Raw genomic sequence first — 7,560 nt, forward strand, 5'->3', positions numbered from 1 at the left:
GAGGCGGCTCTCCACCCGGCTGATGCTGTCTCGCCCCTTCCCTTTCATCCCGCCGAACCGTTTCATCTGCGCCTTGTCCCTCCCAAGCCCCGACGGGGTGGGAGTACACCCCAGATCCATCCCGGCCCCCCCTAATGACCAGCCACTCCTCCTGCCGACACACACACGCATACTCACTCTACCCTCTCGTCCCTTTTTCTCCGGTTCCAAACACACCGCCTCGTTGATTTCTCACCCCCTCTTCCGCTCATATGCTCACCTCCTCACTCTAAGCTCCCCTATACACGCACGCCTCTTCCTCTTTCCTCCCGCTGCCCGGCGACGTCCCCCTTTGCACTTCGAACTTCTTTTCTTATCTCTTTATGTGTCCACGGAGAGACAACCTTTGTCATCCCTCCCTCTCTCGCGTCTTCGCTTCCATTCACCTTCTAGGACCTCATATTTCTCCCGGAACAAATGACGCCTTAATGAAAAGGGGCAACAATATACGTTTGAAGAGGACGAGGAGAGTTTGAGTGAGTGCTCGGGTATAAGAGGAGGGCTGAGAGGGATGTGCAGATGGGAGGGTTTGGCGGAAAGTGAGAGAGTGTGGGTGGAGTCGAGTGGGGGTGCGTGGTGGTGGTGAGGACGTCTACTCACGCACGTTAGAGATAGCGGGTAAGGCGAGGGAGACCATTAATCCACTCCATATTATATCATCTTCTCTCACCACTCTCACTTCCCTTTCCTCCCCCCTCCCACCGAAGCCAGCCACCTTTCCTCGTGGTCGCGGGAAATCTATCTTATCCACTTCTGGGCTGAATTCCATTTTTTTCCTCTCAGATGGTTTCCGGGAGAAACTGCGTTGTCCCCGAGCCAAACTTCGCCCGGGTGCGGATTATTTCTCTGGACGTTGAGGGTAGGGACGCGTTGAAAATCGTCTAGCGTGGGCCATACGGGACTGAATGTCTCTTTGCATTTCAAAAACTCATTACGTGCCCTTTGGCTTCATGGTCCAATGTTTCCCTTCTACAAAGGCTAGCAGCGTAAAGGAGTATACGTCGAATTTAAATATCTTATCCTCTGTTTTCAGTTGTATCATAGCGTGTTCCATCCCACCTTATATACGCGTTGAGTGTGTGGAACCCATCTTGGGAGGCATTAATTGTGAACTTACGTGATGAAAAAAAACAGCTTGTTTAGTGATAAACCGTTAAGAACGAAATACATTTTCACATTGTTATCGAAAAGCCTTGGTTTAGGAAGACTTAGAAAAATAAAATGCATAAGCGAGACTTAACCTTTTATAAAAGTACTCAGCCCTCAATTTTAACGGTGATATGGACGAAATAATCCAAGCGCAGAAATTAATTTGTTGGTGAGTTCACAGTGAGAGAATAAGGAAAACTAACGGCAGCATTGCTTGCTCTAAGTCGTTTTTCGCAAGCCCTACTTGAGATCACAAGAGTAGGAAATATGATTTACAACACCAAAATTAATAGTTACTCTAATGTCTGGTTAGCTAACATCACCTACCACACGCCAACCTGTCGGCTTGCCGGTTCAAATGTAGAAGCATACGATTCATCTGGCAGTAATCAGACAGTAATATTATTAAAGGAAATAAGAAGATGCCCAGGGGATGGGTTGTGGACGACTGAGGAAATAACACTACATACGTGATACTTGCACTTGAAAAAGCATCCATAACTTAATATTATGTACATATTTTCTTCTGTACCGTTTCTTTTCTCAGGTCTAAATGTATTTATCTTATTTCTACAGAGCTCAAATGGCTATACCCTTTTGTTCACTTTGATAATCTGCCAGTCTCTCTTCTGACACAGCAAAATATCTCCTCTTTCTCCCTCCATCTAAATGGCTTAATATCAGCTTGCTTGTATTTAGTCAAACAACTTCCTATTTTGACCTAAGGCAAAACTTGGTTATTCCACACAATGCCTTTCGTTCATGACTCAGATTTCGAACTTGAACCTTCGCCATCAGATAAGTTACATACATACATGGCTGGCACCCCTAAACCTTCACCTTACGTGCCCTTTGTGGTGCCCTGCTGTGTGGTATTGCGTAGAGTTAGATTTATATTAAGGATGTGGGCGTAGGTATTCATTGGATTTTTGGGTTGGGAAACCAACGGGGAGAGAATGTGAAGGAATACATGGAGCAGGAGAGATGGAGAAGGGGATTAGAAGGTGGAAGTGAAAGAAAGCTTCACCCCCTTTCGTGGCACTCAGCTAACGAAAAAGTGAAAGGTTACCAAGGGTATCATTTGTTGGGGAAGGGAGAAAAATGCGTTGGCATTTTCAATATAGCAAAGATATTTTTCAAAATTTCCAAATGTTTAAGATCATCCTTTCGTGGCCCTCGTTGGTCACACTGAACCCGCACTGGTTGAGAGACAACTCTGTGGATTTAAGAGTGCTCCCATTCTGAAATATTGAAATATTTATATAAACATGGACATACCTGCATTTAATTCATCTTATGATGACGTTTCATGATGAAACTAGGAAATTGAATAAATGAAATTATATTGTGAAAGAACTAAGTGTTTGTATTTAAATTTGTAAGAAGAGATGCCACACAGATGTGACTGAAACAAATTATTTAACTTCCTTTGTTTTCCTTTGATAAATTATAGTTACACGTTTGCCCTCTCTTCAATTTAATTTCATCTTCTTCTCTATGTCTCTGCAAACCTTAAAATATTTAACTCTACCACCATCAACTTTACCCATAGTTTTTGGAACAATAGTTCACTGAAATGAGTCATGGGAACCGATTATTGTACTTCCTGTGGTTTCCTAAACAAGCATCCTATCAAATAATCGGCCCATGGTGCGATATAGCGACAGCACTTTCTAGCTGCATTCGATTTTCATGCATATTTTGGGGATTGAAATCAGACCCGATTTGAAAAGCCATGCATAGAATCTCTGACAGGTATTGGAAATAAGATTGAAATTGCCTTTCATCGTAGGAAAAATAAATTTGGTTTGTAATAATGAAACAAGTGATATCAAATGCAAGAAGAAATTATTGGGTGTTTGGCGAATTTGGGCTTCTGCATTGGTAAATACAGTAGGTGCATTTATTAAGTGAAAGAGAGAAAGGAATTTTTATTTCTGATCAAATGACGTGGGACTACCATGTCTTTTCAATATGGTAATGAGTCCGTTCCACATATTCATGCCTAATTTTGTGAGCGAAAGGATAAATATACAGTTGTAGGCTGAAATCATGTAAAATGAAAAAGATTCCCGAATTGAGAGTAACTTAAATATAAAATATACAAAACAATGCTCCCTTAAAGTGCGACAGGACATTGCTTTGGTTTATCTTACAGAAGTATTATAATAAATAATTCTAGACTCAATTCATAATAAATAAAATTTACCAAATAGAAGAGCAGAAAAATTTACTAACACCTTAACCGCATGAATCCACTGAAGTTTTTATGAGTCACTCGTACCGTCAATTCGCTGGTAATTACTACATCAGAGGATGGCGTATGCTTACTCCTGTGCGGTCAACCTCATATTTTGACCAACTTCAAGAGTGAGTTCCGTGCAGCATTGCTAATGATCTACCTTGAAAGTCTATCGGATTATTGAGATATGCAACCAAACTCTTATTTTTAGAGTCTAAATTACAATAATCGAATTTTGACTCGAGTGGCGCTTGAATTTAAAAGCCAGGAGCTGCTGCGTATTTGACTTCATGCCACATTACACAGACGCTTTGAAATAATTGCCCAAACACCCATGGCGTGTCCCTACAGTTTGCGTTCTCACCCTCCCTCCTGTAGCCTAAAACTGCTAAAGGATTTTTTTCTCGCCCCAAAGGACTTAAACACTGAGGGAGTAGGTACTCGATTGGTAGCGGTATACATTGGATCCTATCAACTCAAGCTAAAGAGCATCGTCCAGCAGTGAGGGGTTCGAACTAGCAAGGGATCCTTCTCCACATTCTCAATCACGAGGTATGGGGCATTTCCAACACCAATCCAGCAGTTTTAATCTCTTTTACCACTCCCTTGCGCTAATTTCCCATATCATCTAAACGGTGCAAACGATCTTTTCACTCGGGCGCTTCGCAGCCATAGCGAACTCGGGTACTCATGAGGTGTATGAATTTCAGAGGACGTTTCATGACCCTTTTTACCCTTTCCGACGGTGAGGTAGGGGCAAGGGTTGACCACGCCCATCAGGGGGATGCGAGCATCTGGGATGATGGCGCCATGGGAAATGTGAACCCGAAGCACCGTTTGGCAATGAGGGTTCTGTTGATGTGAAGAAAGGAAGAGAATATTTTTTCCCATTTATTTCCCCTTGAGTGAGCTCTTGGCGGTTGGCCGTGAAGACAGCCAAGCAGCTCATCCAATGGCAGTCACATTAGGTCCCTTGAGCGTCAGAAATTAAAGGGAAGTCGTGCGATAGCAATTGCTATTATGCAGGATCACACACCATTTGTATATAAGGACGTCATGACGTCCTTATATACAAAAAGCGTGTGTTCCTGGGCGTCGTGACGTCCTTGTATGCAAATTCAGCGTTTGAGAGATAAATTTATACACTTAACGTTAGCTAAAGTACTTTACAATAAATAATCAGTTATGTACTCAATACACGTACTTGCATATTTCATCCGACTGGTATTCACATAAAAATAATTTTTCATCACCTTAAGTTTCAGGCTTGCCACTATCATAAAATTGTTTCTTCAAGCACTTCTATCCATTCTGCTTATTTCTAAATGAGAAGTGAAATCGTGAGCATTTGCTTTAAAGAATAGAGGGGCGTGATGCTACTTGGAATTATACGTCTTTTAAAGTTGGATCCGCGCAAGTTCCTTAACCGTTTAAGATTCTAATTTAAACTCCAAATTAAAGGTTTGGATTCATATTAGTTATTCCATATTACGAAATGTATAAAATAGAAGAATCGTGAAATATTTTAGGGAATGAACCAATTTCTTTTGGAGTCTTTAATAACTTTTATAGTGATTGAGTCAACAGCATATGTATCAGTCCCAATAACTTTCGATGAAAAAGCGATAATATTCATCACAGTTTATTTTATGGACGGATGTAATTTTACTTATACAGAAATCAGTCACCAATTTTATGATTTTGATGCAGATAGTTACACACCTATAAACAAAAAAGAAATTAAATTAAATTACACCTAGTAAATAAAGGCATTTCTGAATCCCAGATACATGTAAAGCATTTAGGAAATTTAGGACCTGATTAAAATTTTTTTTCTAGGACATAGGTGGCACTTAACTAGTGCAATTGAATAATGAAAATACTAATCTATATAATCAATTATTATCGTTTCACTACACGCACAGGGTACGTTCTAAATATAATGCAATTGAATTTCCCGCTCCAATCCTATTGGTCTAATTGGAAACAAAGCACTTAAAGTAGGTCAAAGAGACGCTAAGCTTTACTACTATATCTAAGTGCCAATCTAAGTGCTTGCTAAGTGCTTGGCAGTAAGATTGGACATCAGTTATTGTAGACCTCTGCGCACCGTGTCACGAAAGACCAACCGAGAGGAAATTTAAAGTGAACTTTTTCAGCTTATTGAAAGTGAACCTGATCATTTGGGCGACGTCATCAGTGGTGATGATATCTGGGTTTATGAATATGACCCAGAAAAAATACGGCAAAGCTCTGAGTGGCACACCGACCAGTCCCCCAAGCCCAAAAAGGCAAGAATGAGCAAATCAAAAGTGAAAACAATGCTCAATATATTTTTCGACAGTAAAAGAGTGGTGCATAAGAAGTTTGTTCATCAAGGACATACAGTTAAGGCTGCCTAGTAAGTGGATGTGCCGAAAAGACTGCAAAAAAGGGTCATCAGGACAAGAAAAGACATATCCGTTTCCTGGCAACTCCATCACGACAACCCCCCTTGCCACAACGCCCCAAGATTCCGCGAGTTCCTAATCAAACACAAGGTTCCAAAGCTGCCCCGCTCCCCCCTATAGTTCTGCTGTCGCCCCAACAGACCCCCTCGGATTAAGGAAGCCCTGAAAGGAATCCGTTTTTTCCCATAGAAGAGATCCAATCAGCCGTGACGAAGATATGGCGAGAGGTCCCAGAAGTCACCTTCCAGGACGTGTACCGGTCATTGCAGAATCGCCGGAAAAATGTTTAAAGGCCCAATGGAAAGTACTTCGAAGAATTTTAAGTGTTTGTGAAAATCTGCTTAATGAATTACTTTAAAGAAATAATTGCATTACTTTTGGAATGCGCCCTGTATGCATATAAATTTTAGCTTATATCAAATTATTTGCAACCCTGGGTAATAAATCTAGAATGGTAACAGTAACGTAAAAAACGGCTGATAAAGGGGTATACATATAGTAAACATTCCAAGGAATTAATATTTGTCGGAAGCTCCATGCATTTTCATGTAGCTATGTGGAAAGTAAAAGAAATATGTGTATTTTAATACCATTTATCCTTAGAAATGACTGGTTTACAAATGAATTAGCGGTAAGTTCGGAAGATGCGGGGAACTTCTATTGTCAGCCCTGTTTTAATTAATAAAATAGTTCATTTTGTTACTTAATTTACGTGAAATATTTTTTAGTGTGATGAATTTATATTTATAATGATATAATTGACTACTGGAGCTTTTAAACAACTGGATCAATAATGCCTGAATCTCCCATATACATGCAGGCGTGAGAATTAACGGGGAAGGTTCGCATTAAAGAAACCCTGCAGTTAAGAAATATGTGGGTCCAGGTACAGGTGGGAGCTTATGGTACAATCCTCCCATACTACGTTATTTCCGAAGGAGAAGAGAGGAAAAAGGAAATGCTTCCTTTTACCTCGATGGGTTCCATCCTTATTATGGGGAGAGGTTGTGAACGGAGGATGGGCGATTCAAACCGATAGCATTGTGAAGAAAAATGTTACTAAATGCAATTTTCTCTTGATCTTTGACGTAACCGCTGCTTTTCAGATGACCAACACCAAAGCTTCTTCAAACAGTAATGAAAGTTCAGGAAGGGTAGGCAAATAAAAGCTGATGGAACATTTAACCTCGCTTTAAAAACTATGTCCAACCAGAACTTAAAAATTCAACTGTCGTCTTTACCCATAGAAAAAACAGCATAATTATTTTGAATAACGCCAGATCAGCAAATAAGAAAATATTTATAAACTCGAGCGACTGCGTCTCGGTTATTTCACATTAAATTTCAGCGAGAAAATTCGTTTGCGCAATTGGCAAAAAGTTAACTGGCTATGTATTTAAGGTAGAATTAAGCATCGCGTTAGAAAAGGAATTAAAACTAAAAAGACATTTGTCTGCATTTTACTAACACAAGATTTGTATTTGTGCCGAAACCTCTAGAATTACGATTTTCGTGCAGACAGTTCTTGTAGTTTTACCTCCAGCTAATGGCCAACATAATTGTAAGTTTAAAAAGTAAATGAGCCTGTTGTTTAAGTTCAATTTTTTCTGAATCTAATGTTCTGTGCATGAATGAATATTGAACGTGTCTAGTTTTCCAAACATGTTTAACTTAAAGACA

Source organism: Hetaerina americana, unplaced genomic scaffold (genome assembly GCF_022747635.1).
Source record: "Hetaerina americana unplaced genomic scaffold, ioHetAmer1.1.p SCAF_8, whole genome shotgun sequence".
Lineage (NCBI taxonomy): Eukaryota > Metazoa > Arthropoda > Insecta > Odonata > Calopterygidae > Hetaerina > Hetaerina americana.